The sequence below is a fragment of the Mustela erminea genome, chromosome 3, assembly GCF_009829155.1.
Source record: "Mustela erminea isolate mMusErm1 chromosome 3, mMusErm1.Pri, whole genome shotgun sequence".
Lineage (NCBI taxonomy): Eukaryota > Metazoa > Chordata > Mammalia > Carnivora > Mustelidae > Mustela > Mustela erminea.
In genome coordinates this window covers 109,850,827-109,859,051 of record NC_045616.1, presented here as the reverse complement: position 1 = coordinate 109,859,051, position 8,225 = coordinate 109,850,827, and the positions used below count along the sequence as shown (strand labels likewise).

General features: G+C 36.7%; 1 pseudogene; it reads left to right on the top strand.

Annotated features, from left to right (window-relative positions):
• Positions 1–460: 460 nt before the first annotated feature.
• On the top strand, positions 461–1,736 carry LOC116586738 (annotated as a pseudogene).
• The last annotated feature ends 6,489 nt before the right edge of the window (positions 1,737–8,225 follow it).

The following is an 8,225-nucleotide window of genomic DNA, read 5'->3' as shown; positions in this document are numbered from 1 at the left end:
TTAGAAGTCTTCTTGTAGAACAGGTAATGAATGAATTAACACAGAGGTAATAGGGATGGAGAAGAGAATATAGATCTGAAAGTATTTAACAGTAACTCAGCAGGATTGGGTGACTGAATTGGATATAGGGACAAAGAGAAATTACTTATGATGGGATGTTCACTGGAGACACAAATGCAAAGATTCATACAGGAGGAGGAAAAGATAAAGCATGGAGATGGTAAGTTTTGTTTTTGATTTTTTGGGATTGATTCTTTGTTATCTTGATAACAATCAGAAACGTATATACAATGGTAATTGAATATATGTAAGAAGTTCAGGGGAAAGATTGGGACTAAAGCTAAGTAATGCATTATCAGCATAAAGGACATAGTTGAGAGATAAGTTCATTAGATAACTCCTTTCTGCCTGTGGGCGCTGCAGAGTAAGCATCATTAGAGTCTCCCTTCCCACTGCAGTCATGTCTAAATCTGAGTCTCCCAAAGAGCCTGAACAGCTGCTGAAGCTCTTCATTGGAGGTTTGAGCTTTCATTGATGAGAGTCTGAGGAGCCGTTTTGAGCAATGCGGAAACTCTTACAGACTGTGCGGTAATGAGAGATCCTAAAACCAAGTGCTCCAGAGGTTTTGGGTTTGTCACATATGCTGCTGTGGAGGAAGTAGATGCAACCATGAATGCAGGGCCAGACAAGGTCCATGGAGGATTTGTGGAACCAAATAAGACTATCTCAAGAGAAGATTTCTCAAAGACCTGGTACCCACTAAACTGTGAAAAGGATTTTTGTTGGTAGCATTAAAGACGACACTGGATAACATCATCTAAGAGATTATTTTGAGTAGTATGGGAAAATTAAAGTGATTGAGGTCATGACTGACTGAGGCAGTGACAAATAGAGAAGTTTTGCTTTTGTAACATTTGATGACCATGACTCTGTAAACAAGATTGTCATTCAAAAATCCCATACTGTGAATGGCCACAACTGTGAAGTAAGGAAAGCCCTATCTAAGCAAGAGATGACTAGTGCTTCATCCAGCCAAAGAGGTCGAAGTGGTTCTGGAAACTTTAGTGGTGGTTGTGTAGGTGGTTTTGTTGGGAATGACAACTTTGGTCATGGAGGAAACTTCAGTGGGTGAGGTGGCTTTGGTGGCAGTCGAGGTGGTGGTAGATATAGTGGCAGAGGGGATGACTATAATGGATTTGGTAATGATGGTGGTTATGGAGTAGGTGGCCCTGGTTACTCTGGAGGAAGCAGAGGCTATGGAAGTGGTGGACAAGGTAATGAAAACCAGGGCAGTGGCTATGGTGGAAATGGCAGCTATCATAGCTATAACAGCAGGGGAGGCAGAGACAGCTATGGTGGTGGTAGTGGAAGCAACTTTGGAGGTGGCGGAAGCTATAATGATTTTGACAATTACAGCAGTCAATCCTCACATTTTGGAACCGTGAAAGGAGGAAATTTTGGAGGCAGAAGCTCTGGCCCCTGTGGTGATAGAGGCCTGTTCTTTGCCAAACCACGAACCAAGGTGGCTCTGGTGGTTCCAGCAGCAGCAGTAGCTATGGCAGTGGCAGAAGGTTTTAATTACTGCCAGGAAACAAAGCTTAGCAGGAGAGGAGAGCCAGAGAAGTAACAGGGAAGCTATAGGTTACAACAGATTTGTGAACCCAGCCAAGTGTAGTGGTGGCAGGGCCTAGCTGCTACAAAGAAGACATGTTTTAGATAATACTCATGTGTATGGGCAAAAATCCTAAGGACTGTGTTCATGACTAATTGTATATGTGCTGCTGAAGCGAGCACTGTATTTGTGACTAATTGCATAACAGGTTATTTCAGTTTCTGTTCTATGGAAAGTATAAAGTATTCCAACAAAAGGGTTTTAATGTAGATTTTTTTTTTTTTTTGCACCCATGCTGTTGATTGCTAAATGTAATAGTCTGATTTTGACACTGAATAAATGTGTCTTTAAAAAAATATAAAAGACATTGTTGAACATATGGAATCATCATATAGGATCATTCAGCAGGAGAGTCTTTACTCAGAAGAATAATGTGGAATACAAAAAGCATGGGCTTTTAAAAGGAGATGTTGGACCAAAAAGGGAACTGAAACAGAGCCAGGGAAGAAATAAAAAAAGATAGGGATGAGGAAATCCACAGCACTTCAACATCATAGTAACCAACCAGCTAGAGAATTTCAGGAAGAAGGAAGTGACTGACAATGCCAAAATGTGGCAAGGAACCCCAATCAGAGGAATATTAAACAATTGCTACTAAAATTGACATTTGGGAACTTATTAGATGATTTAATGAAAATACCTGAAGTTAGGTTTGTTTGGGTTTTTTCGTTTTTTTTTGTTGTTGTTGTTGTTGTTGTTTGTTTGTTTTGTTTTTGTTTTTAGCAGAAGTCAAATATCAAGAACTGAGGAGAAAACAGTGAGGAATAGAAGTGGTTGAAATGATTCTTTGAAGAGTTTTAAATTGCTTGGACAGGAGAAACATTTTGTATCAACTAGAGGCAATGAAGTGTGGAGGGGGAGTGGAGAATGTGAGCACCTAAGTTTGCTTATAGACGAAAGAGAAGAAGTCATGGAGTAGGCACAGAATAATGAGTCCTAGGGAAAACAGAATAATGAGTCCTAGGGAAAACAGTCCTATGTATCCACTTGTGTTTTTAATACTATTTAAAAACACAAGTGGATACATAGGACTGTTTTTAATACTATTTAAAAACACAAGTGGATACATAGGACTGAATATAGAAAGGAACTCTTGGAAGATCAGAGCAAAAGTGGTAGCCTAGATACTTCGGTATTTTGGGTTCAATTTCTTTTATGTTATAGGGGACAGATTTTGTGTTGAGAGCCAGGAAGCTGACCATTAAAAAGAGTAGTGACGATTCAGGAATGTTTTTGCAATGAATGGGAGGGAATGCCTAAACTGGTGAATTCTGGGATGATTTACTTGTCCTCTACCTGGAGAACAATTAGTTTATTCTAGTGCAATATTTTATCTATTATCTTCTGTCCTTCGCAGCCTCCTAATTTAGTGATATGTTTAGGTGTTCTGTCTTCATTACGCTGTTGGGGTTTTTTTCCTCCCTCACTTATTTTTTTCTTCCTTTATCCTCCCACATCTAATGTTGGTACATTCCACATACAACTGACCCTGAACAACACAAAGGTTAGAGATACTGACCCAGACTCAGTAAAAATTCTGTATATAATGTTTAACTCCCCTCAAACTTAGCTACTAATAGTCTACTGTTGACCTGAAGCCTTACCAAGAACATAGTCAATTAGCACATATTTTGTGTTTCTTATGTATTATGTGCTGTATTTTTAAAATAAAGTAAGCTAGAGAAAAGAAAATGTTATTAAGAAAATTGTAAGAAAGAGAAAATACATTTACAGTACTATATTATTAAAGATCTGCATTAGTGGGCCCATATAATTCAAAACCTCTGTTATTCAAGGGCCTATATAGACTACTGCTAGGATAAGCATTATTATACATATATAAAGTTAGGTATGTATATATAGGAACATAGAAAACATTTGGTAAACATAGGAACATAGGAACAAGTTCCAAAAGTGAAAAATCCTGAAAAAGTGCTCTTATTAGAGGAGGTAGGTTTTTTTTTTTTAATTATAAAGAGTCATGTAGTCAATATTTTTAAAACAACTTATTAAAAAAGTAAACTTTTCTATCTAGTTATACTTTAATATCTTTATTTTCTGTTGAATTTTATTATTTGTGGAGGAAACCTTTTCTTATGTGTCCCCAGATGAATATAGTTTCTCCTGATTTGGATATAGCCTTCCCACTTTTTCTTTTCTCCTCTCCTCTCCTCCCCTCCTCCCTTCTTTCTTCTTCTTCTTTTTTTAACGTTTAGGAGAGTTTAGAATGCATTACATATATAGTTTATTCTTTATGAACGTACTTCTCTTGTCTCCCTCCTAGACTGTTAAATCCTTAAAGGCAAGCACCTGTTAAAAAAAGGTTAGCTAAGTATCACCTTAGGTGACCTTAGAAAATGTTAGTTCCTTAGTTCTCTCCTTTCTTTCCACTGTACATTCCTATAGAGATCTAAACATGGAACCTGTCACACAGAGGTTCTGGTATGTTCCACTTTAATCAAACTGTTAAAGTTGCCTTTCCCTGGAGTGAACTAGAGCTGCTGCTGGCTTGAGGCTACCGGTTCACCCCCTCCCCTCCTCCTCCCCTCCTCCTCTTCCTCTTCTTCCTCCTTCTCCCTCTTCCTCCTCCCTCCTCCTCACTCTTCCTCCTCTTCCTCCTTCTCCTCCTCCTCCTCATTAATTTGGGAGAGAGTCAGTGTGCACAAGCAAGGGGAATGGCAGGCAGAGAGAGGGAAAAGTAGTTTCCCCACTGAGAGGGAGTCCTATGTGGGGGCTCCATCCCAGGACCCTGGTATCATGACCTGAGCTGAAGGCAGACACTTAACTGACTGAGCCACCCAGGCGCCCTACTGCTTGCTTACTTCTTAAAATTATTAATTATTAATCTTTACTGTTCTTTTTCTCTCTCTCTCTCTAATTTTATGTATGATTTGTAGCTAGCTGTAATTTTCTTTGAAAACTTCTAAACCTCTTTGACAACCTTTGGAGTATTCTCTACTTTGAGACTTTTGGTGGGGGGAGAATCCATCTCCCATGAAGCGTGCTAAAATGTAAGATACTCATTTTTGTAGTTCCTTTGCAGCTAGGAAGCAGGCCTCAGATTGAATTTTGGCTAATTTCATACCTAATATTGAGATAGTAATGCAGAGAATCCATTCTGGCTGTGAGAATAATAATAGTAGCAATATCCAGTTTCTAGGGCTGGCCATATTCATTGTTCCAGTAGCAGTGCCTAGTGCCCAATACTATTGGAGAACTGCTAGAGATCAAATTATACTGCTCGGGGTGTCCTCGCTGGACTCATACTGTGTATGGATTGTATTTTGCTGTGCAACCTCTTTGTTCCTGCTCATGTTTTTTAGCCTCATTCTTGAATTTTCCTGGCAATTCAGTGAGCCACACGGTTTTGTTCTGTTTTTAAATAACTTTTCAACCTTAGTTTGGAGTTGGTTTCTTTTACTCATTGCAAAAAACATTGATATGTTAGAGAACAGCATCATTTTTATTTTAGTTTTTGTTTAATATCACTTGTTTTCTTGTGACAATTTGACATAGGTTTGGGATATGACATATCTTATTTGGTACATAGCTAAAGAATTTATTTAATACTACTTTTAGGTAGTAGGAAAATTGTGTTCTAATATGTAATATATTACAAAAGCCTACCGTGGTTTTAAGCACAGATTGTATGAGAGGTATGTATTTCAAATTTTGGTTATTTTTGTACATTTTTAATCTTAACATGTCACTAATAAAAAGCTAGGAAGTTTTTAACACAATTTCGTTGAATTAATTAGAACAAATTATAATTCATTTAAACTATCCTAATTAATTTTTGCTTGTGCTATAGTGTTAAAATACTTTGTGTGCATTTGGTGTGCACTCTTTGCAGAATGAGGAAATATAACCTTATCACCAGTTAACATATCAGTGTCTAACTAAATTTAGCCGAGACTTGTCCTATTATACAAGTTCCCACTTATCCAAGTTGACTCCCATTAGCCACTGTGCCATAATGGCTTGTGGGAAGACTGAACAGAAAATTGAATTAATGCAAGCCATTTCTCAATCATTTCTCATTCTCATAAAATAATTAAAGCTGATGTAAGAGGGCTCATTAAAACGGAAAACATTAGGCTCATTAAAAAGCCATTAAACCATCTCACTTCTCTGATTTATTTTATTGTAACCTTATTTGGCCATTGTTTAAAAGTCACTGCACCTAACATTTCTTTTCTCTTCGGTGAGGAAATGTGATTCAAAATGTACATTCTGGCTATGTGGCCATTTGATTTGAAAATCATCTCATACTACTTTTGTTTAGTTTTTAACTCTTTGAGATTAGCATCGGACTACTTTAGACTGGAAATCAGATAATAATATCTGATTAGAATGGCTTTACATTTCAGTATTTTTTTCAGATATTCATAAACTGCACAAAAGTTCTCTCTCTTTTTTTAAAAAAATATTTATTTATTTGAGAAAGAGTGCAGGTGCATGTGGCGGGGGGGAGCAGAGGGAGAGAATCTCAAACAGACTCCCTACTAAGTGGGGAGCCCAACACAGAGCTCCATCCCATGACCCATGAGATCACAACATGAGCTGAAATCAAGAGCTGGCTGCTTAACTGACTGCATCACCCAGGTGTCCCAAACTGCACAAAAGTTCTTAATCTTTTAACCTTATATTGTTTAACCCTGAAGCTGAATTACTGTTCATATAGCCAAAATGAATGTCCATGGCTCAGTGTATGATAGTTTTATTTATTTATTTATTTTTTTGTTTTGTTTTAAGCAGCAGTAATCTCTGTTGCCAAACCAATGAAAGATCTAATCTGGGAAAAAACATCTCTGAAAAGTTTTAGTTTGTACAGGTTTGCATACTTTAAGTATGATGAAATGAAATGCTAACAGGTTTTCTTTTTTTTCCCTTAATAATATTTCCTTAATATGCCTATGCAAGTATAGATCCAAATAAAACTTATTTGGTTTAAAAAACAGTACAGTACATATTAGAATTCATATAGAAGATAAATACATTATAAGATATTCTTATAATAGAAAAAATAACACTAGCAAAGCAATGGACAAGCACTAAAGCCTTAGTGGCTTCATCCTAAGGTCACATTCTGATGCTGCTTTTAGCAGCCTTTCCCCACCTTATAATAATGCCTTCTGGACCATGATTCAGGAATTTCAGGACTGAGTTCCGCGTCGGGCTCCCTGCTCCCTGGGGAGTCTGCTTCTGCCTCTGACTTTCTCCCTTCTCATGCTCTCTCTCACTCTCTCTCTCTCAAATAAATAAAATCTTAAAAAAAAAAAAAAGTGCCTTCTGGAATGTGGTAGACATGATGATTCACTTGCCATATCCTCCCTCATAGAAGGATTCATTACATCTAAAGACTGATTAAAATAGGTAAATGAAGGCCTAATGTTTTGATGTAATGTGGGACACTAAGAAGGCCCTTTTTCTTTCTTTTCTTTCTTTCCCTCTTTTTTTTTTTTTTTTTTTTTTTTTTGTAATCACCGTAGCTCCCAGAGAGGACAAGTCCAGCCCCAGACTCTCAGTTTAAATTTGTTCCTCTGCCCAATCTTGTTTTCTTCCTTTCCCTCTCTTATGTGCTGTCAATCCCAAAAGCACTATTTAATAAATATCCCATATACTAAACTCTGTCTCAGAGCTGGCTTTCCAGAAAACCCAATCTTCACTGTGAATAATATACTCTCCAGTGTTCTTGAGGCAGATAATTCATTATGCATTGGCCAGAATTAGTCATATGGCACCAGATGAACCACAGGCCGACTGTGTATATGTTGGAACTCTTGTTGACCACTCTCTGTATAATATACTAAAAGTCATTTTGACACAGTGAAAATATTATTAATCATTGTAGTTATTACAGACCATCTTTATGTCCAAGTATTTTGGATTTTTATATGAAATATATCCATTTCCATTGTGATGATTTAAATTATTCCTTATATTTAAAAAATATATATATTTTTATAATCCTTCTGTAGCAATTTTGGTGTATGTATGAAGAAAGATGAAAACTAGGAACTTAACTTTTTAAATTAGTTAATTAATTCTTTTTTGGGGGGTGCTTCATGGGGTCACAGGCTGATTAAATGACATTATACCTACTTGGAATCCTGGTTTGATATTTTGTTAGAGTAACTCCCTCCCATTAGTGAACCAAATTTTGTGTTTGCAGCATAGAAAAATAATTACTACCATCCTAATGATCATAATGTCATATGACATGGGTGTGACTTTTATGAATGTAGTAATGCCAATACTTGTATTTCTACTTACTAATATTATACTGATCCTAGTAGCACTCATACTAATGTTTAAACTTAAAGTATAAATAGTTTAATTTTGGATCTAAATGAATTAAAATGTTTAGTTTGAATAATTAAAGAATGAAATTGCAGTTGAATGGGAAATGTCTGCAAAAATATTGAGTATCATTTGGAAAAGGCTTGCAACATCACAAGTTGATCAACACCAAGGATGATGCAGCTTACCTGAGCTCAGAACAGAATACAAATCAGATATCTAATCACACATTCTAAAGTAGAGATTTTTA